This window comes from Lepisosteus platostomus, chromosome 20, assembly GCF_059453375.1.
Source record: "Lepisosteus platostomus isolate fLepPlt1 chromosome 20, fLepPlt1.hap1, whole genome shotgun sequence".
Taxonomy (NCBI): Eukaryota; Metazoa; Chordata; class Actinopteri; order Semionotiformes; family Lepisosteidae; genus Lepisosteus; species Lepisosteus platostomus.
The window spans coordinates 4,290,673-4,314,318 of record NC_142630.1 but is presented as its reverse complement, the minus strand read 5'-3'; the positions used below and the strand labels follow the sequence as shown (position 1 = coordinate 4,314,318).

General features: G+C 38.8%; 1 protein-coding gene across 2 annotated transcripts in view; it reads left to right on the top strand.

The window, feature by feature from the left end:
• znf469 (zinc finger protein 469) overlaps positions 1-23,646 on the top strand; it is a 139,444-nt gene that overhangs the window by 55,917 nt on the left and 59,881 nt on the right. The window contains exon 3 of one of the 2 annotated variants that reach the window (XM_088614268.1): positions 10,221-10,343. The exons of the other annotated variant lie outside the window; for it this stretch is intronic. The gene's annotated coding sequence lies outside the window, so the exon portion shown is untranslated. The remainder of the gene's footprint in view (positions 1-10,220; positions 10,344-23,646) is intronic. 2 annotated transcript variants of the gene reach the window in all.

Sequence of the window (23,646 nt, the reverse complement as noted above, 5' to 3'; positions counted from 1 at the left end):
CAAACAGAATATTTCTGTATAATGTCATTTAAAATTTTTATTTCCTCATGGACTACCACTTCACCATTCAGAAGCAACATAATGTCATAGCACAGCCATGAAACACTGTGACACTATCTACAAACCCACTGAGCTAAAATAGCCCTTTTATAGTAGAGAGCTGAATACTGTTTCCTTTTTGCATTTATTTTTGGAAGAAGGATGTAAATTAACCTTGTGCCTTTAGATACACAGAAAGAATATATTAGTTTCTTTAAATGTCCTGTAACTTATGGAAATCAAGGTACTCCATACAGTGAGCCCATTCATATCTGGAGAATATGAAAGCATATTCTATTAAGAATCTAACTCTTCATGGGATATAATCACATGAGCTTGCTTCAAAGAGCATTTTGTGTAACTAGGCATGTCAGCTGTCATGGGAACATCTGTAAACTTTGTGTCTGTGGGTTCATATTGCAAATCAAATTGCAGTTAATGAGTTTAAAAACCATTTTCAATGGATTACTATTCCAGGATGCATATTTTACGTGCAATACAAACATTGATGGTGCTGGTTCTCTAATGTGGTGCACTGTAATCCAACAAACAGAAGTCAGGATTGTGTTCCTAGTGCCCACACACTAAAGACTGAGGGCATTGTTCCAGAATGTACAGTATATGAGTGCAGCAATTTGCAGCAATAAAAGAAACAAAACTAAAGAATTACCCTTTTCACTAGCAACAATAACAATGAATACATGCCATACCATTCAATATACTGCAGATTTGAAAAGGGAAAATAGGACATTTATTGATAAGATGGCATTAATCTGCTCTATTTCAAGAGTCAAACCTGAAAACAGACAAATAACCAGAGTAGATCTTAGGCAGGAAAAATAAAGATGGTGGGTAACTGGAGGATCCAGTGTACTGAGGTTCAGGTTGGAAATAGTTTACAAAAAGACACAAGTCTTTTGCGAGTTTAAAATGATTAAACACATTGTAAGGCAAAGGGCAGGTAATACACTGAGAACAGTCACTTGAGCTCGTGTAGCTGGAGTCTGTGAGTCCTGGACTAAGTTCACAGGCTGAATGCGAGATTTAGCAGTCCAGCATCAGCAGTGTGAAGATTCAGGTAGCAGCTACGGAGCATTGGTGAAAGGCAAAGGGTGACGGCTTAGCTGTGAAAGTGGAAGTGAGTCTGAGTTGTCCTCAGAAGCAGCAGGTAGCAGTATCCAAATGACAGGTGTGGTGATGGTAGCATGGTGAACTATAATAATACTCATACTCACTGTGAATCATGAGATTTCGCAGTCCAAGGGCAACAGTGAGATAAAGAGGCAGATGGCCTGGACCAGTGGTGTAGTACAATGTTAGGTAGCAGCTAATGATTGGAAAGAATGCAGACAGGACCAGCAGTGAGTAATTGGCATGTCAGAGCAGTGAACAGTGGAAGAGACTCGATAAAAGCCCTGTATTTCTACACTTGCAGTCAGAATTGGCTGGTAGGAATGGAGCCTGTCTTTCTTCCTGGCTTTAATTATAAGCTCCATCCAAACGCTGCATTTTTCTTCTGTTCGTTTAATCAAAGGGTTTAGATAATATGGCTTGTAGACTAACGTCACATTGTCCCAAGACCAGATGAAAAGTATGGGTTAATCCATTTTTTCATGATTTGAAATAGTGGTGGCATGATACAGTCGGAAAAGATTATTTGATTGATATTAAACTAAAAGTCCAGTTTGCCATGTTGTCTTGCCAGAGCTCAGACCAATTTGTGTACTCTTTGTGAAAACCATACTGGAGCTCCTGGTAAAACCTACGTGAACACAGGGAGAGCAACAAACCCCACTCAGGAAGCAACCCGAGAATGAAACTCGGGTCCCAGCCCTGCAAGGAAGCAGTGCAAGCCAATGAGCCATTGTGCCACCCACTGTGTTCTCAACTGTGCTTGAGGTATATTACATAATATAAAAATGGGTTTTTCTTTTAAATAAAAGTTGACGTACACGTACTGTATGTGGCGTGACAGTTGAAACATATTTTATACATTAAATAGCATTCCTAAAGGGTGTGTCTAGTGCTTTTAAAGGCAAAGTGTGACGTAAAAGATTTATGATTATCTACTCAGCAGGCATGCCATCTATTAAACTTAAAGCAAGACCGTTTATTGCAAAACGGTGTGACAAAAATCCCCATATTGAGTCTCCAAAGCAAGATGCATCTGCTTGAAGATTTATGATTTTCATTCCCAAAGCCATGTGTTCCCTCCTTGTTATTTTTTCGCAGTAAAGCTGCAGTGATAAGTAAAGGACTTAAAGTTTGCAAGTTTACAATGTATTTCTACTGAACATACGTATGCTGGCTAAATACTCCTCTGACAAGTGGGGTCCTCTGTTATGTGCTGCCCAAAGTGTAGTAAAAGGGGGACAGTGTCAGATGGGGCTTAGGGCTCTGCATTTCTGACTGGAGGACTGTGGGTGCCCATTTGTGTGCTGTTGATCACTTTGTTTGCGGTCGCTGTAGTCCGCCTAGCTATGTGAAAGTGGAATAGTCCTATGCCGGACTATGCCGGGGTGGGAATGGAGGAGGGGAAGAGCTGGAAGTTAGCATAATCTGTGGCACGGTGAGTCACTTGGCTTGTAGCTTGGACTTACTGTACTTACCTGCCAACTATAGAAAGCTTGGCAGAGAGCATACAGCACATAAGACCACAACAGGGCTGAGATGGGAGACAAGTTGGTCGCCATTGGGAGAGTCCGACTATTTTTTTTTCTTGCAGGGATTTCATCTCGTGATTTCGTGCTTGCAAGCTAGAGGTGCTCCACTTCATCACTGAGAACAAGTCGATGCCTAAACCGAAGCTTTGAAAAGTAGCTCACTCTTTTAGTTGAGAAGCGATGTGTGTATCATCTTGTTTCTTCTGAAGCTGTCTGAATATGAGTACAGTGTGTAGCCTCCTATGACTGCATAAAAAGCTAGAGAAGCACAGCTCGTCTTCAGACGAGATCCGAACTCCCATTTCAGGCTTGTTGCAGCACCCGAAGCCGCACGGCACAGTTTCGGTGAATGAAACATTAATACGAGTGCTACTCCTTCCCTTTCGCTGTACAGTTCGTATTGTGTTACAATTTGTAATGGGTTTTGTCAGTCTAAAGGAATTAAAATTAAAGTTTGTTTGGATGTTTCTTGGACGAGAGACAGCAAAAACAAAACCGCAAGGATCACAACGGCATCCGCTTTGGCAAACCTTCGAATCCATAAATCAAACAAATGTCACAATACTTTCGAACAAAAAGGTCAGTAATTAGCAAATCGACTTGGATGAATTGTGTTTGATTATTCTTTCTTTTTTTTGCCTTCTTGTAAATGTAGAACAGTCAGAAATTCTCCATATGAGGCTCAGAGGAGAGAGAGCAAAAGAAGACATGTTGCAGTGTTAAAAGTGATCTCCAAACACAATTAAAATACTAGTAATTTCATGTCCTTGCATTTAAAAAAAAAATGCTTCTTCATATTTTCATTAATGTATTCATGCCTCTGGACCAGCGTGCCGAGTCCTTGAATTCCAGGGCTCTGTGAGTTGTTGTCCTGAGCTGGTTTGTACTGAATGGCTTGATTCATGATGCCTAGCCCAGCCTTCTTAGGTTACCACACCCCCTGGCTTTGCCTGTGAGCCCGTCTGTTTTTCTTTCATTAGCAGGATTCCCCCTGGTGAATACCTTGCCGACTGGATTGTACAGAATGGGGCTGCAGTATCCATCAGCTTGCGTGGGTGGAGGTCTGCTGGTGTTTAGAGGGAATCAGAAGGGTCAGAGTTGTCATCTGCAGAGCTAAAGCTTCAGTTCTGAATTTAAAAACAACCCTTTCTGTAATAATCAGAGACCTTTCTCCTGCTAGTGGTGAGCACCTCACCACACGCACGCATACTCACATATACTGGATAACTGTTTTGTCTTTCTGGGGACTCCCATTCCATTTTACTTTGCTGTTTTCTACTCAGCTGAAATGAGACGGAACACTGGTGAAAAACTGACCCACATCGACTAGTTTGAACACATTAGGAGTTAAGGGAAGACTCCATTTGATTACCAAAAAAAAGACATTGGCATGTGGGAGATGCCACCCATTGTCTGATTGTGAGAAGTAACTTTTTTTTTCACCCTGTTTTTCATCCGTTGTCTCAAATTATGCCCCAACCCTGATAGGTAAACACAAGCACACAGAAGCTCTGGCCTCACACGGCCTCCAACAGAAGCTGTTGACAACCTGCCAGTCAGCCTCCTAATCTGTCATCAGCCAGTGCTGTTCAGGGAAGAAATAAGAGCAAAGAGCAGAGGCTGCCTGAGAGAGATCAACAGAATACTAGAAACTCAGTGTCAGAAACCTGTGGCTTAAAGTAATCCATTCACTTGTGCATCAGATCTGCACACTTGATATGATGAATGAACTTGAAGAAAGGTGTCTTTAAAACAAAATACAGTTTAATTGTTACACAGTTAAATAACAGAGTAAAATATTTTAGCGATGTGTCCATGTAGGATGAATGAAGCTGTCTGCCTTGTCCATGCTGGACAAAAGGGAAAAAAAAGATTAATCGTTATTCTCCTTAGACCTGCCTCTAGAAATGAAAACCTTTTCTGCTGGAGCCTCTGTCAGCATAACTCAAAGAAGGAAATACTACCTGTGCTTAAAGCTGTGCTTAAATTTCCCCAAAACAACCCCGTGATGCTCATATTATAGGAGTCCATTTCCACTGCATAGCGAAGCTAATTCTCGATTTTGTCTTTCAGAAGAATGAGTTCATTCAGGAGCTGTCTGTGTTGCATATTTGTGAGTTTTCGGTTGAGCCCGTTGCCCATCAGGGAGATGAATTTCTTGGCAGTGTCATTCTGAGGTTTCAGCATAGTGTGAAATGGCAGAGTATTAAGTACATGGCTGGCACTGCCTGCAGTTTTACCCTATGCAGGAGAGTTGCATACATCACCTGAGGCATTACAGTGAATTATTCACTGTGATCTGAGAAAAGTAAGTTTCCTTTTCTTTCTAGGGAGGGACAAAAGATTCCAGTGTTCTGGGCACTTGAGCATGACAAGATGTAATGCTTTATTTGAATGTCATCGTATGCAGCCAGTATACCACCTACATGGAGGATACATAACTATGCTCTAATAACATTAATAATCCTTTATTACCATTCATGTGTATAAATATTCATGATGACCCCAACCTAATCCCTAGTTGTAACCGTGGCACTAACACTCACACATGCTGTGACCCCTGCTGTGACAAATGAGGTGCATTTTTATAAACACTTATGTACTGTACCTGTTACATAAACAATTATGAGTATTATTATAGTGTCATACTGTACAGTATCTGAAATGTTATACTGGCTATATAAGACACCTTTGGAATAAAGTGTGTCCTTACTACTGGACTTCAAACCAATTTTTTTTATGGTGGATTCACAGAACCAATCTTGTAATTGTGTAATCTATTGCTAATTGAATTAATTCATTCCTTATTTATACTGAAGTAATTTAAACCATCACCATGGCAGCACATAAACATCCCTCTTACAGAATGATTTTTTCAGGGGGTTATTGCACTTTGCTTTTTTCTGCATCCTGCTTTGTGATGGAGCCTCTTGAATATTGTGAAATAACCTCTGATCTCTTTAATTATTTACCCATATATGTATAAAAACTGTCTCAAACAATTAAGTATGATGTCTGTTTCAAGAAAACTAATTTAGATCAGTTGTTTTTAATATTTCGTAGCCTTTAATGTGCTCAACTTGTTTACACTCCTACTGGGTGAAAATAGATGGGACACCCTTGTCAGTTTTATGGTGGTTTTAAAATGAGCATTATAAAAATGGGAGGATTGAATTATATTGCAATATATAAAAAGTGGAGTTATAAAATCTAAAATTGTAAAAAATGTACAATTGTTAACCATGCTGAAAGCACTATATAACATTTGTGTTTCAAGAAATGACCTCATATACAGTACTGCATATTGTTCTCTTGTGGAACTGGTTCAGGATCTAACCTTGTAGTCCTGTTATTATGCTATAATATTCCCAGCATTATGTTTTAGATAGTAAAATAATGACCCGAATTGGCCTTTTTGAAAAGTGAAAGTAAAACTGAAACATTGCACTTGTACTGCAGTTGTTTGGATTGCGATTTATTGGAACAAGAAACATCTCAATATTGTATTTATTACACAAGGAGGACAGGTAATCATTGCCAAGAAGTCCAAATAATGTTCTAAACGCTATGCAGAAAATAACCAGGCAATTGATCTTGTAAGTTGCCTAAAGGTAATTTATGCAATGTTAAAGTTAATCAGGAATTGTTGGAATTTGTATTTTATCATGATTTTATGTTAAACTCTACACAGAGAACTAAAGACCTTCTTGATTATTAGGAACATTTCAGGTTCTTATAAAAGTACATGTATGAAACTTGTATCCACACGAATATGTTAATAGCAGTTAAGATGTGTCTTGTGCTTTAAAAACAGATTGTCTTCAGTTGTATAAAAACACTAATGTTCACATTCTTTTGTGATTTGGATTCTTGTTTATAGGTGCATATTTAGGAATATTTAATAAAAAAAGCCCTAAAAGTAAATGTACTGTAAGAATGCTTACAAATGAGATGAGGTCATTTGACACATCTAGTTCATTTAGTTGCTGTCAGGGGTGCCGGTCCAGGTGTATAGCGCGTAGTTTAGGACCCTATGCAGACCGGAATATAATCCGGAAGTAGCTGGAGAAGGACAACAGGGAAAACAAGATGAGGATCAGGGCATTTGACAGACAGGGGGGCGTGACGGTGATCTGGTGCTCGGGGGGCGTGGCGCAGGCGAACAAGTTCAAACGGTGCAAAAAGGGAAACCGGGGCGCAGTCCAGGGTCCAGGTGCCGGGAGAGCCATCCAAGACAGACGAGGTTAAAATCCGGAACGGGATCCGGAACGGGAACAGGGAGTTAAGAACAGGATAACGAGGCCAGACGCTCCGAGCCCTGGACTCAGACGGTCAGGATGCCGGGGAATAAGACCAGCCCTCGGACTACCAGCGAGCCCGGAGAATAGGCAAGCCCTGTGGCGTCCGTCTTCCAGAGCTGAGCCAGGAATGGCGGGAGCTCCTGGCTTAAATAATAACAGGAAAAACAGGGGGCAGGTGCACGTAATGAACTAAAATACGAAAGAGTCAGAGCGCCCTTTGAGGAGGGATGATGATCGTGACAGTTGCTTATAGGGAACTGATCTGAAAATCTCATGTTCAATCAGCGATTAATACAGCACACGTGGGAGTCTGTGTTATAACTACCTTGAAAAATGTTATTCCACAATTCTAAATTATTTCATAAGTGTTGGTTACTTTCAGATACAGTATGTGGGTAAGAATTGCTTAATTGATGGCGCTTAAAATGTTACCAATTTTCTTCCCATCAGACTAAACAGGTGTGAACAGCCCTTATCTGATAATGAGCCAGCGCAGTGTAGAGATGGCTGTAGAACTGAGCTCAGGCAGCTGAGGGCCAATCTCCAACAGGCCAAGGGTGGTAACTCCAGGCTCAAAAGTTGTGAACGAAAAGCCCTGTGTTCCTTACTGGCTCCAGCCCTATAGACTCGTGTGCTTTCCAAAGGCATTGGCTGGAATTCTCCTGGGAAAAGTCTTCCTTCCAAGCCAACATGACCTAGCGAGTAAACATCGTCAGGTCGCCATGTCAACAGGCATCCAGGTTCCCTGTGTTTGCATTTGTTCAGCGCATCTGTTTGCACCAGCTCTCCATGCCGAAAGAAATCTGGAACAAATGAATGTTTTATATTGCTGTGCACACAGCTAACTCGGGAATTAGACATCCTATTGCTATGAAGGCAGCATTTGTAGCATTCCTTTTATCACCTAGCATGCTGTGTTTGGTGAAAGGTGCCTGTGAATGGAATATGCTGAATTTAGCAGTGATGATACAGATCCGAGCAGCCTGTGCGTCAACCCACTTCTTGAATAAAGAGTCCATCGACTTATTCCACTCAGTACTCACCACGTTGCTCCTGCCAGCAGTTCTTCCCAAGCAGGCCTAAATGTTAAAAATCTTTGACATGTTTTCAGATTACTGCTGCTTATGTTTCATTTCTTTGACTAAATATCTTAGGAAGGAGGCTTCTGTGGCCATGGCTGCAGGTCTTGGTCAAGGTGTTATCAGGGTAAATGGGTCTTAAGAGAAAAGAGAATCTGTTTTTTTTCTCGTCAGGAAAAGCTCTTGCGTCAATTGTGTGCTTAAGCCATAATTTTTGATTGTTTAGTAGTAATTGGTGGAACAGCTGGAGAGTCTCTTTTATTTGAGAAAAGCTTCTCATTCACTCCTCGGTGTTACGCAACTTCAATATGGGCTATTGGAAAGCTTGAAAGTTACTTCTTTTTGCAAATCCTAGACAGCGTTTCATTACAGTTTCAGCATTGCCCAGATCCATGCAATTTTTTAATTCTTCTGCTAAAGTGAAACGCTTTAAAACTGCCAAATTCTAAAATAAATTGATAAACATGTAGACCCATTTTCTGTTCAGTTGACAAACATACTATACATTTTAAAGCATTCGCAAAATCACTAAGATTATTTGAATTCATTAATATTGTTGATAGTGATGGAACATTGTATTGCAGATCTCTTCTCTGGGAATTCATGGGAATTGCATCACATACTGTATTTGTCTTATAGTCAGAATGTAATGATGATGTTATGTTCTGCCAAAAAAATACACTATAACCTGGAATAATACGGTAAATTCTGAGATTGTGCTGAATTAAGATTGATATAAACTTACTATTGTGACACTTAACACAAACCAATACCAATGGTTGTTAGGTAAAAATCACTACTGCAACAACAAGGATGAATTACAGTATATTTACATTTACATTTATGTTTTCTAAATGTGAAATTTTACTTGCAATAAATATCAGTGTAATTTTGTATGATAGACACAGTGTGCTGTAATGTATTATGCATCATGTCAGTTCTACCTTTTCTGTGGGTGCTATGTCTTCAAGCTAATGACAGGGAGCAAGACTGAATTGGTTAAGCGAACAGTCTGTGATGCTACAGTAAGTTGCCGTTGAAGACTGTAGCTGGGCAGAACTGGTACTGTAGCCCCCTAGTGGCGAATTATATTATTGTTCACTTTTTGAAGACCTGTTGAATTTTTTTTAAGTTGGAATTTTTCGATGAATGTTGTGAAAAAAATATTAATTATGCAGTGATATACTTTATGTGCTAAAGTTTAAAACTATCTTGCTACTTAATCTGCTATTAAAGGCCCAGGAGAACTGAGAGATACAGGAATCTCAGTTTAAATATTTTTTCATATTTTTTATATTTTAAAAACTGCTGCTTCAGAAAGCAACATTTTATGGTTCGTTCCTCATGTACAAAACTTGAAATAAGCCATGCACAGTTTAATGTGCTCTAAAGTATTTTTATTTTCTATTTGTTATTCAGAGGTATTTCCCTTTTTCTTTACTAAAGATGTAATATCAAGAACAAAGATATTTGTGGATATTATTCCATGAGTAACAATATGACTGATATAAGTGTGCTCAGATCAAAAGATTACCATTTCACTGGAAAAAAATAGAGTTCATTTCTCTTTACTCAAATAACTGCTGGTGAAAATAACAATACCCAAGACAGATAGGCACAGACTTTTTTTTAAAGGTGTAGCATGCATTAAAAGGGATGGGATTATCTGCATTTTATTGTCTGGATGCAGCTGAAAAGATCCAGTGTTATACCATATTGTTTCCCAGATCAGAAAGCAAAACAATCTATTATCTGATATGTTACAGCATTGGTTTTAATTAACCCCCCCTCCCCATCAGTGCTGATTAAAAAGTGAAGTTTGGTAGGCTGGCACAAATGTCTCCTTTCACCCTAGGTTGTGAGTAGATAGATTCTATTCTTTTTTCCCTTCTCTCTCTCTCTCTCTCCCTCTCCCCTCTCTCTCTCTCTCTCTCTCTCTCTCTCTCTCACTCTCCCTCTGTTGGCAGGCACTGTGGCTGGAGGTTTTCTTGGCAGATAAATCACTTTCTACTTGGCTTGGCCCACTCTCACTGCCAATACAAACTGGAGCGTGCTACTGGCTAGGACATATGGGAGGGGGCGTGAGCTCAGAGCCTGAGTCTTTGGTCAGTAATGAAGACTTCTCTTTTCATACACAGATTACAGAGGGACTGTGTAAAGGCAGAACTGCAACTCTAACACACTACACTACATTCCAAAATAAGATAACCAGCCAGGTATGAAGCTTTCACTAATGCCACCTCCAGCCTTACTGCTATGAGGTAAGTCAGACTCATTGTTGCTATTTTCTCATTTTTGTTTTGTCTTTGTTTGTTCCTTTTTTTCACTTTGAGTCATGCTGACATGCTTTTAATTAAAAGCTGAAATGCTTGTTTTTAGTAGGACATAGATTTGCTAGTGATAAGAGATGGAATGAGAGGTGACTTTTTTTTGGAGTTTGCAGTCTCAGTCCCTTAGATGGAAGAGGGGGATTCTCTTTCAGGAGGAATGCTAGTTTTCTTTTCTTTTGTTTTTATACAGGCTCTTTCAGATTAAATGTTGTTTTTTCATCTAGGATACTGTTTAGTCTAGCCTATTCCTACCACTGTAAGAATACCATTTCACTTCCAAAGCTCTAACCCTCTGTGACCCCAGTGACTTGTGTGACTGTGGCTATAAGCCTAAAAGAGGGGTAACTTCTTTGGTTTTGTTTATTTTTCCTCTGATGGTTCATTTCTTCTTCATCTGCTGGACCAGAAAGAAGGTGTTGGGGGGGTTTGGGGGGGTCTATTCATCTGTGTAAATAAGAGCTAAGTAAAGCTTTCTTCATCTGCTCAACAGTCCAGAGGCTTTGGAGTAACTATCTGAGTTGTGTCTGTATGTCAAATACAGCTTACATCCTTACTTGCCTCTCAGAGGCAGTCAAATCTCTTTTAGCTGTGGTATTAAAATCAGTTCTGTAGAACAACAGATTCCTCATTTTAGGTTGACTATCTTATCTCAGAAACCACATGCAGCATTCTCGTTCACATTCACAGCTACTTTTCAGATGTCTTTTTAAATCACTCTTATTTATCAATGAGACAATGAGAAAGGAGTTTTTTTTCTCCGGAAATGTGAACGCAGTCTTCTGGATAATTGGACTTTCTGTAGCTCTCCTGGAAAAATAAAGGAGGATGTTCCTTTAAGAGCCCTAAGTGACTTTCCATTAGTTTCTGCCGAGTACTGAGAATTGTGGTTTCCCAAATTTTCTTCTGAATAGCGTACAGTAGCCTTGGATAATTTAAAAAACACAAACTTCACTCCAATGAGTGAAACACATTTGCCACTTGCACATGAATTGACTTTCCAGATTAGGTAAACAAAAGGCTAAAAAGCTGCACCTACTTACTTTTGGAGTGTTGGACAATTAGTGGTAGTGTTAAGTTTTCTAACCAAGCTTTGCTGTGGGAAAGTGTGGGAAAACTTGTAAAGTGAAGTATAGGGGACTACAAGTATGGAAGAGTATGGAAACCATGGTGACTGCAAAACTAAGCTCTGAGAACACATAATTAACTGTAAAATTGCAACACTGAACTTTTACAAGTTATCAAAATAATACGTTTTCCTTCTGTTGGGCTGCAGCAGCAAAAATGCTTTCTGAATGACAAAGGGAGATTGCACGTTTGATACTGCATAGCATCTGAGAAGGTACCAATTTCACATTTGTCTTACATATGACAAGGATATCACTGCTGAAGCCTGACTGCTGATGTTGATTTACTCCTGACTCAGTGCTGTTTGTTAACAGCGCTTTCCACTAAAATTAAAAAGGTGGCTGTACAATACGACCCATGCCCCATCACTTGTCAGTGTTGAATTTGCTCTGCACATACTAGCAAAGAGACCCATCATTCAAATGTGGTTCTTTGCTCATCCTTTGCAAACTATAAAGCAATGTTATCCCACTGCAGGGATCGTTGACCTTCTGCTCCCTGAACTGACAGTTCACACCTCACTCGGTGTCTCGTGTCTCAGCACGCAGCTCTCTGCTCCAGAGAAAGGACAATCCTGCATCAGATCTCTCTTGCGGATTTGAAGACCTGTGCTGAGGAGTTGAATGGAATAATTTTAATGTAAGGCACTGTTGGCTTTATCAACATGACAATCCTACAGTGTATGTGCTGAAAAGTAAACTCTGGTCCTTCTGTTACCACATGAGGATTTGTTTCAGTTTCACACTGATTGGATGCAAGATGCAACAAACTGGAGATGCTTATTGGGCATTGTGGCACCTGACCCTTTAATTATCTTTGTGTCTGGCTGCTCTCTTGCCCTTCATATCTAGGAGATTCAGCTCTAGTGTGGAGTTTTGCTGTAAAGTAGGCAAGTTCATTGCTTCCACCCTTCATTTTCTGCTTGAGATTTTTAGTTCATTAAAAAGGATTGAAGATGTTGAATTAAGTTGTGTGCTGAGCTTTATCTTCCCTTAAGAGAAGTGAAGGTATCAAGATGCTATAATGTGCTTTAGAACTACAGTATGTGTTCTTCCTTGATGTACATCATATGATAACTATAAGGAATATCACTCATGTAGCATAACAATTAATTTACGTTTACTGGCACACAGTATTATTTCACTTTGTATAGGGCACCCTTTAATTTTTTTCCTGCATAGATTTTGTTCTAAATTGAGTCAAGTTAAACCTTCCATGTGAATTACCTACAATGACTCTTCTGTTTTCTGTGAATATGTCCCAAATGCCAAGTTGGACTATCCTTCATGTGCAAGTCAAAAAAAGGTGGCTGGTTTGTCTCTCAGTCAGTTTGAGACTTTGTTTCACCTAAAAAAAGCAGCTGTGAGGAAGAGAGATCCAAAGCACACAAGGTGGGGAGCTGCATGGTGTTGAATTTGAAACCTCCTGCAGCATTTTTTCAAAAAAGCTGGAGATCACTTAAGTGTGTTTTTTTATCGAAACAGAGAAACGAATTATGATGATAAAAAGACTTACAGTAGCAGAGAGCCCAAGCAAAAAACATGGCTTATAGAAAAGATAACTCTTTAGAGTGCTGTTTTTATTAGGAAAATTGAATAGTTTGTGATTTCGGTAGTTCATGCAATTTGCTTTTAATGTTCATACATTACACACTGGATCGGTTAAATGCTAATGTAGTGTACAGTATTTTCCCTGTGGTGTGCAAATATAAAGGTGGCTCCTGTTTAGTAGCTGGTCAATACATAGGGTCAAAATCACAAAACTCACAACATGGTATTTATTCCAAGCCTGAAGCACTGTATCAAAACCTACTACCAAATGTGGAGGAGACAAAGCCAACAGAACAGTGGGTGTCCTTTCTCTCAAGACCTACGCCAATCCACTTTGTACCCAATGAACCTAAATATTGGCTTCAGTATGAGGATGTACACAGGATTTCCCATTGAATGCTAGACTGCACCATTTCACTTTATGTGAGCTACAGTTTCTTTTACTGTATATACATCAGCATTATTTCCTCTTCATCAGTGCAAGTGTGGTTTATACCCTGCAGCTAAAATGGATTAAGCTATGCTATGCTTTGGGAGTCTGATGTTCACCTCTGGGATGGCCAGTTACCTGGGAAGTTAGGATTAATCTAAGAAGTTCCTGGATGGGCTCATTTTGCACAGCTGCTCAGTTACGCTACTGTAAGTCTGGCAAAGTTCGGCAAATTCTCAGTGACTGGACTTGAACTGGGAAATCGGGGACTTCCTCCATAACGTTTTGCAGATCAAAACCCATGTTACTTGATGCTGGCACAATTCTCTTTTCCTAGAAAGTTCATGCAAACAAAATTGTTCAGGAAGAGCAAGACTGAAACACAGTTTAAAACTCTGTCTAGTTTTAGCAGTCCCTTTAGATTACTCCGGACAAATAATAAGAGAAAAGCTCGCCACCTGCGGTCAATGAACAAAATCTTTTTTGCCATTTAATGCAGAATTGCTTTTATTTCACTAACTCACAGAAATGCTTTCCTTCCCATCCCTAAATATTGCTCTTTTAGCGTGTAACCAACCCATTGTGCTATAATTTCTATATTTGAAAAATCTGTTGACATGTTACATTCATATTTTACATTTGCACGAAAAGTTCTAATTCCTCCAGCTGTATGTTGGACACATCATGCAGACTGACTGACAATTAGTCAGTATGCCTGATGCTTTCCAAATTTTTAATGTAGGCATGATGTGGTTATTGTTTCTGACAATGACAACACTTGGGCAGTGCCAGGAGAGGGTTTTTAAAATAAGACTGTCCTAAATCTTAGTGAAAGCATTTGGTAGGAGTAGGGAACATTTTGTTTGTGTGCATTGAAGCCAAGCAGTTCTAGGGATGGGTTCCAAGCAAATGACTTATGAGCAAAACTCTCAGAGAAGGAAAGATGCTTCCACTAACTGTATAATCCACTTCTCCCCTTTTCTGTGCTGCTGTTTCATCATAGTTGGAGCAGATTCTCATTTTTGGTTGAAAAGAAATGTTACTTTTAACCGCAGAGAAAAAAAAAGAAGAATCCAGATTTTGTTGTTGACCTTCAAATTATTAAATAACTGTGGGTGTTCATGTATGTGTTCATTTCTGGCATTTGTCAGTTGTAAAAGATGTGTGATTGTTTTAAAATTGTGCATTTGGTACATGCAATTGGGGAGAGGACAGTTAGAACTAATAGCTAAAATACATGATTGTTGTGTAGCTTAAGCTTCTAATGTTTCTGCTACTTGTCCCCAATAATATCTTATACGCATTGAAGCCTCATTGTGAAAAACCAGTGACTCTGGCACAGCTTTTATCATTCCACACTGTGTAGGAATATTTCATACGGTATTTCTGTCATTTATCGTGGTATGTGGTTTGTACTGTGTGCTATCAGCACACCTTGGCCTATGAACATCAGGGCTGTGTAATTCTCCTTGTCAGTCCATCGTGTCTAATTATTGCCTCCTGTCCAATTCTCAGCTTTAGCTGTACTCTTTAATAACATTAAACGTTTGCTCAGCTCACTGGGGTCTAGCCTAGGGCATGCCACTCAGAAGTGCAGAGAAAAAAGTTAGGCACGCTGTAGGCTTGTTGTCCAGCCTTGAGAAATCTACAGTATTAAATAGTTTTGTGCTTACCAGCCAAATCATTGCTAAAAGATGCTTTTTTTCTTGTATTTTTTTAACATTTTGACAAAAACAGCAATACCTTAGGCAATGAGCAATGAGGACTTATCTGTCCACTTGTGTTTTGTAAATTCAAAGGTTTTTTTTTTTTTCAAGAAGAAGTGAAGGGGTCTTTGAATACTGAAATTTGCTACAAAATATTAAATTTTAGATCATGTCTGGTTGTCTCTTGCTACTCTGTTCCAGGGTATTTCAGATTGCCCACCTCTTTTTCTTAAAAACAGAAAAAGTAAACTAATAATAACAACAATGTCTTGCACTTACGCTGTATATTGTGTTAGTCCAAAGCACAGGATTTCAAAAGAATCTCAAAGTTCTTTACAAATAGAAAGGGACTTACCTTATACGCCACTGAAGAGCAGCACCTACTTGATTAGGTGTGGAAGTGGCAAACTGATTGTATAGCCCAGAGTGGAAGTTACTCAGGACTCCAGGTGTAACACCCTTTCTTACCAAAAGTGTCATGGAATGATTAATAATGGAATGGTACTGTGTCCCCAGTCACACTACTGAGCATTAGTGTGGAAATTCTGGCCTAGAAGGAAGAGCACCACCTACTGCTCCACCAGAACCACTAATAGCACCAACATGTTTTTTCTGTGAGTTTTTCAGGATTTCGGAATCCAGGTTCAGCTTAGCTTATCTTCAGAAATCTGATGAGTTCAGGTTACAAAGTAGTAACCACAATGAAAATCATGTTGATGCTTAATGTTGTAGAAATAAGTAGAATCTGGAAATCTAAGAGCTAATAATAAACAGGAGAGTGTAATCAGATATAAGGTGGGTCTAACCTAATGTGCTGATTAATTCACCCTGCATTTCATTTCCTGTCACATCAGACTGAACCCCTGTCTCTGCAGACTGCCACAGTGAATTGAGGCTGGCACACCGAAGAGTGTTAAGATCTCGAATTTCAGCTTAGTCGCAAAGCTGGGACCTTTAACTACCTGTGGAAATGTTCCCCCTCTCTCCCCGCTTACATCCTGAGCAAGAAGTATGACCCAGTGCCTACCCAGACTGTTCAGTAATAGGTTAATGAGCGGGTCACTGCCTAGTAGCTGCGCAGGTAGGCATTGGTGATATCAAGCTTTTCACAGGGGTTTTCCCAACATGTCTCAGTGGCATGCTTCGTTTTATGACACATCAATGTTTATTGGTTAGCATCAAAACCTGGATAGACATTGGTGGTGGAGAGCACTTGATAGCTGTGTCCACTGAGATGCCCTGGTCTGGCTCCATGCACCAGCTGTGAAACTGTTATGGTGCAGAGTGCAGCTCTCCTTTATGCCTGTGAACCATCCATGCTGTTTGCTTTTATTTCTCTTTAAAGAAATCTCAAAGAAGCCAGCTGTGCTGCCATTTCCTTCTGCTTCTCATCCTGCAGATGTGCTTTCCTTCACCATTAACAAAAAGAGCAACACCACTCGGTTTTGACATCACTGTCAGAACCTGCATAGAGTGTTTTTCTCTTCACTTCTTTCCTGTTTTTTGGATTTTGCAGGAGTTCGACCCCCTTTTGGGTCCATATTCTTTTCCTCATTTGTGGCTCTATTGTGTACCATTATAATCTCGGCAGGGCCATCAGATCAGCAAAATTATATCTGGAACCTGACTGCAGGCATTTCCCTAGAATAATAGCGGAAAGACTGAGGTTTGTAAGATTAAATAAAGCTGTCCTTGCTAGGTTTTTTACAACAAAAAGGCTACGTTTTAGAATTTTACATCACTTCCAGACATCTGTATGAATCACAGTAAATTGAAGAGTCTATTGTATGTTTTGTCTGTGTGCATCTGTCTCTAACTCTGTCTTTAATTCTGCCATTGGGTCCCTATTGTTATCCATGTCATAGCTCTCTGCAAAACTATATAATCTATCTGAAGAGGACAAAGGGGGGCTGGAATACATATTGCTTTACCAAAAATCTGGAACTTGTGTTTCACGTAATAAGCCAGTGTACAAACCATCTCTTCACAGACTTCACATTCATTGCAAGCTTGCCCAATAGGATTACTTTCTGCTGATGATATGTTCCCCCTCACCAGTGCTGTCTCCAGCTCTCAGCAAGACAGGATGCTCAGTGTTACAGTCAGAGACACCCCAGGGAACAATGCAGCTTGTGCATGTTTGATGTTGTCTTCTCATATAGTGTGCCTATTGTTTCCTGTCTCCAGAGCACCGTTCCTGTAGGTGGCCTGTGAACCTATAAATAAAACCAGGAACGTACTCTATTTATGCTTTTAAATAATTCTCTTGATTGGCTTCAAAACAGCTGCAATCTCCGCCTCTGCCAGGTTTCCGTCCTAAAACAGATAAACCGTACATTCAGTAATGTAAAGCCTGGAGCTTGAATTTATCAAGGGAAAAAGAGAAAGAAACACACCCACATTGGACACGCGACACTGCTACAGAGATAGAGGACACAGAGTACTGAAAGCTGTAAGAGAGGAAACAGCATTGCTCTTGGAAATGAATTCCTCCAGGCAGCCGTGAAGTTATTGACAATTTGTCTTTGTTTTGTTTTTCACATTTCTCCTCTTTCTTTTGTTCAAATGTGGGCCCACACAAACAAAAACAAAGACCCAGGAGGGCCCTGTAAAATCCAAATCCTTGCCAGTCCTTCCTGCCTACTCCTAAAAATCTGTTTGCCAGTGGCATCTCATAACACTGCTTCTGCTTAAAGGAAGTTTCCGGCAACTTTAAATAGGTTTCTAACATGGCATAATTAAATTAAACAGAAAGTTGCCCTTTGAAGAAGTGTGTTAATTTAAAGATGACTATTTGTCAAATGGCATAAATGTAAATGTTTAGTTTCTACAGTGGTACCACACAAAAGTACAGGGAGCAATCATATTAAGGAAAGATGCCAAATTCAGTCTTTCTTACAATATTATATACAGTACTTGATTTCTAGGTGTCTCCATTGCTGTTATCAGTGAGTAGTATTGAAATAATAATGTAGTAGAAGAAACGAGATTTCATCCTGTTATTAACATTGTCAATAGATTCCTCTCCATTTTAAGTGGGAGATTTATCAAGTTAAAACATTGCCTTAATATCTCACATTATAAGGGAAGCATATTTAGAAATTCCATTCACATACAGTTGCTTCAAGAGCTGGTGTTACCCACTGAATAGAATATGGAACATAACAAAAAGAAGACTACTTGTCTCAATTTTCTTGCTGGACAACTAGAACCAATTCAATAATACCAATTAACCGATCAAACTTAGTAGCTAATTGAACCATTTCCTGTACGATCTGCTGACAATAGTTGGAGCAGCATTGCCTGCCATTTGTATCCTTTGTCCAGATAATGAAGCTGATCGTACTGAGTTCCATATGCAAAAATAGTAAAATAGGTTGTATTCAAATAAGTGTAGGTAAAACAAATGTACATCTGACAACCAATCCCCTTTGTCTGAGAAAGTGCTTCCTGTTCTCTATTGGAAGTATGTGGCTTCTTGTTGAAATACCACTTGTTCATTTTATATCATTGATCTAAAGTAGCCTGTTGTACGAACTGAGGAATTTTGAATGTTTGTGGGAAGCCCCCTCATAATCTCCTGTGTTTGAGGTCACGATCTTTTTACTGGAGTATGGATCAGGAACTAATCTAGTCACTCTTCTTTGAACTTTCTCAAAGGCAGTGATATCCTTTTCGTAATACGGTGACCAGAATTGTACACAGTACGTTAAATGAGGTCTGACAGTCTTGACATTTTGCAGGGCCAATTTCACAAAACCCCCTAAAAAACAGGATTGTTGAGGAGCCTTCCGAATTAGCTCAAGAAATCCTGAAGAATGTAGGCTGCCAGATTTTAAAGGGGTTTTTTTTGTGCATGCAAGGTCAGGGAGCACTTTTGGAAGATCATATAACACAAATATGAAAAAGGCTGTCCCCATTTCAATGTACTTTACCTAGCCTGTTGATTACGCTTTACTGGCTAAAGTAGTAGGGTCTGGACAATTTGAAAATCTGGAACTGGATGCGAGCCCGATGGAATGAGTGGCAAATTACAAATAAATTGAAAACGATATACAATGATGACTGGAAATAGGAGCCAACTGTGGCAGGAGTTCTCACAAATGTGCTGTTTTTGTTTGTAAAATATTCTTTCCGTTACCTCACTCTTCTGTTTTTGATGTGGTTTTGGCGTTCTGTTGGTTTTGTTTATTCGTATTGTGGTTTAGTTTTCTCTCCCTTTGTTGACACAATAAGATTTGTACAATTTTGTTTGAACATTTTCAGTAATTAAGAATGAACATGTCTGATTTGATTTCATTACCATAAATTAATTGAAAATAGCAAGGTAAATTCTAATCTTTCATGGGTAGAACTTGTTCTGGGTCCAGAAACAATGTTTGTAACGGTCTTCATCTTAACAGTCACTTCTTGGCTTGTTCAAGCATTTCTGCCTGTTAATTTTAATCACATGCCCTTACTTCCACTGGCTACGTTCCTAATTAGTAGTTTTATCTGTTATGTTTAGCACCTGATGCCAGTTAAAAATTTCATAATGGTGAATTAAGGTCAGTATCATTAGAATATAAGTTTAGTTAATTATTTTTCTGAAATTCCCTTCCAGGTACATTGGCAGCAGCTGGATATGTTGTATGATTGCAGTTTGACAGAAATATTCAATCTACCCGTCAGTATTCATTACTGTTCGGGGAACCCTATTGAAATTCATTCCATATCTTTTGGAATAACTAGAAGGTAACTTCCACACATTCCAGAATTAAAATAATTTGTGCACTGACTTGCAAAGTCAGCATTCAAACATCATCTCACCTTGTGCTCAGGGGCACGTTTGGCAAAGCAAAAGAAACGTAGTCATAATTATCTTTGGGAAATCTGGCATTTACTTCTATAGCAGCAAAAAACAAGTTTCTTTGCTATTGTTAGACAATAAAACAGAATTTGGAACACCAAAGGGAAATAATCAAAGCTTTTTTTACCAATATAAAACTAACAAGTGACTTGAAAGATTTATGTACAATGTTGTTCAACTTGCTAATCACCGGTTTCTTTCTCCTTTAATCACAGATTTACTTAAAGTATAATGAATCGAACCCTTTGAGTAAAATGGACATTTCAAATGCTGTATTCAAAAAGAGAGAAAAGATATTGATATTACTAAATATCAGTTCAATATACAGTGTTTTGTGCTATTAGCTCTTATCTTGCCAGTTTATAATTCATGGTCTGAGCAATAAAAAGTCTAGGTCTAGGTGTTTCATGTTGGGAAATGGTTTCACTCTTCATAATATGTGAATAACAGTAAATACAGTACATTAAGCACACACTTATGTTTGTCTTGAAAGACTAATTGCATCCTCCATCTATTATCAGAAAGCCACTTAAGGACATTGGCTTCCAGGAGTCTATCTAAGCTGCACAGGGCACGTTGCAAGACTACGCTCCATTCACAACACTAAAGCGCTGGAAAAAACCCACAAAGATATGGAGATAACATGCACACTACACATAGAATGTCCAGAATGATGTGCTGGATCCAAAAACTGTGCTACTATTTGTAACACTATGCTAACCATCTTGCATTCATGTTGTAGTCAACTTAATCCTTTTATAGGAAATAGGAAATGTGGCATTGGTCTATACTGTACATTTCCTCTCTCGATTAGCATTAACTCTTTTCCATTTGAGTTATGAAATGAAATAGTCAAAGAAGGCAACAGAAAGTTATTTGTAGGTTTTTGTATTCCTAAAAAAGAAATATAAGTATCAAAGGTCTACTGTAATGACCTCCATTTAACATTTTGAGATAAAGCCAGAAAGGTATCATAAACTAGGAATAAATGTGACTTAAGTTATAACATTAATGCTTGCATTCCCTGAGTTCATCTGAAGTTCTGCAGCAACCCCAATGACAGAAACAGAGAAATACAGCACAGTGTGCGAGGAGGCTGTTTCAGACACTGCTTCCAAACAGTGCACTAGCCGAGTCCATAAATAATACATTTTCCATCTGCAGCAGAAAGCAGTCCTGTCTCTAATTAGAAATATGTGTGCATCAAACAGAAAATTATCTTGGACTTTGAAGGGTTAGAAATTGAAGACGTTTGACCTTAAGCCCTAACTGAGAGATCTTTTCCTGTTTTTGAGTTCTGTGAATTCACTCTGCTTGCGCTGTTAAAGTTTAGTAAGGACAGGCTCTCACCTGTTGCTGGGAGCAAGCTGAGACTTATAAGGATTTTGTCCAGTCACTTCCGTAAGCACTAGACAGTCAAGGAGGCAATTTCTCCAGAGTTTTTTTTTTTTAGTTTGTAGTACACAGTACATAAAGAATTTGCTTTCCCTCTGTTCATTGTGGCTAAGTAGTGATGAATTTGGAACTCTGATTATGTGAAACACAAATTAACAAGTACTGATTTCACCTCAATTGCATTACTTTTGCTACATGTTTCTATCTTAGTTCAGTCTTTAACTTTAAAGGAACAGTGGCTTTCCTGCATAGCTTATCTAGGAAATACAGTAGCATCCAAGTGTTATACATATTTACAGTATGCAGTATAGCACTCCACCAAAAGAAGACGTCCCCAACAATGTGTACAAAATGTTACTTATTGCAAGGTTTTTGTCTTGGAACAAAATTATTGACATGATATTCATTCTTCATTCTGGAAACAAAAATGGAAGTTTTGATCTTCCAAGTTAGAAAATGCAGAGACTTAAACTTGTGTAACCTTTGCTATGATGCCTAGTAGCTGCAGTACATCCAGAGAGGAAAGAGGCTACAGCATCTGAATATTGAAGGAGCCTGCTGCAACAAGAGTAGAGTCGCTGGACAAATCCAGTGAATCAACAGGAGCTTTTTATCAGTCTTTACGTATTTAAAAAACAACTGCAAACAGAGCTAAAACCTGTGGGTATTAGTAGGCATTATAAGGTGCTTCCTGTTAGCAACAAAAAATACTAATATTGTTGAAAGGTAACAGGTTAAAGCAACAGCCCCCATTGTACTTTTCTTCAAAAATGTGTAAATAAACACAACCCGAACTCTTTCTGGCAGCCTTCGTAAGTGCAGTGCTTGTATTCAGGAAGGCTGGGACTGAATCCCAGTAGAGCCTGGCATGACGATAAGGGTTTTTAAATTAAGCTTTGCAAAGTATGCATGACTGGGGATTACAAACTATAAAACAAAGCAAAAAACATTATACACTTTCAAATCATGTGAGAGAAAAGATGTATTGTTAAATTACATCTCACCGCTTTCTCCAAGCCATTTTCATATATCCAGCCTATGGGAAAAGAAATGTCAGGAATGGCTCCTGTTTATTGGTGTCTTTTTCCTGATGTGATAAATCTAGAAATTCGATGTGCATATGCAGATGTTCCTTAGATGAAATGTGAATTGACTTTTGTTTGCACTTGTACAGTAGCCATTGTGTTTCCATTAGCAAATAACCACCTTTAATCCTGATAGATTTAGAAGTGGAATTAGGCCTTTGGTTAAATGAAACTGGAAAACATCAAGCAGACAGCTATCCAGCCTGCAATGTACAGTACCTGACCACTGCTCATACCAAGACAACACACACTGTTAAGCTGCATTATATAGTACAGTATACGCCCTACACGGCTATACACTTACAACATGCACACAACTGCAAACACCAAAAATTAAGTTTGCATTAGATATTGTTTCCTTAAAGGATAAGAAAGACTTTATTAATATTTTTTCATAATCTCCACCGAGGGTGCTAAATCAGTATCTCCAACATGTCTGATCTCGGTTTTCTTTACTGATTCATAAAAACTCAGCACATGATATACATTTCAGAAATGGTTGTAGCTTCCAAGAACGCCTGTGGCTGGATATCAATAAATAACATTTCAGCTAATGTGTATATTCTGTAAGAATGGCTACCCTGCTGCTGAATACAATACATATATGACTGCTTATAAATGTATCATTCCAGCTGTTTTCACCAAGGCACTGTCTCTTCAGAACTGCGGTTCATAACTAGTGAGTTATAAGTTACAAAAGTCAAAATGGCAAAGGTTTTCTTCATTTAAGTACTTGGCTAAGGATGTATTATTTCTTGAGCTTGGCTATCTCACCAAGCTTTTGTTTCCATTACATCCATAATGTCATGTTTTGTTCCTTTTGAGAACTGGCCCCCTCTTTATTTCAACAAGAAGATTTTTTTTACTGAAGAGGAAAATCTTTAAAATTCTAATCTAATCAAAACGAGATAAGTCTGACTTTAGCAACATAATTGCACAGCAATAAAGCAAAAGTAAAAAAAGTGCCTTACTGACTTGCCCATGCTTAAAATTATATTCTGGAAAAGTAGATAATGTTTATGAAAGGGTTTCTGGTTTGAAATGAGTGACATTATGCCAAAAAGGACTGAAAAGGGAGATTTAATGGTAGTGTC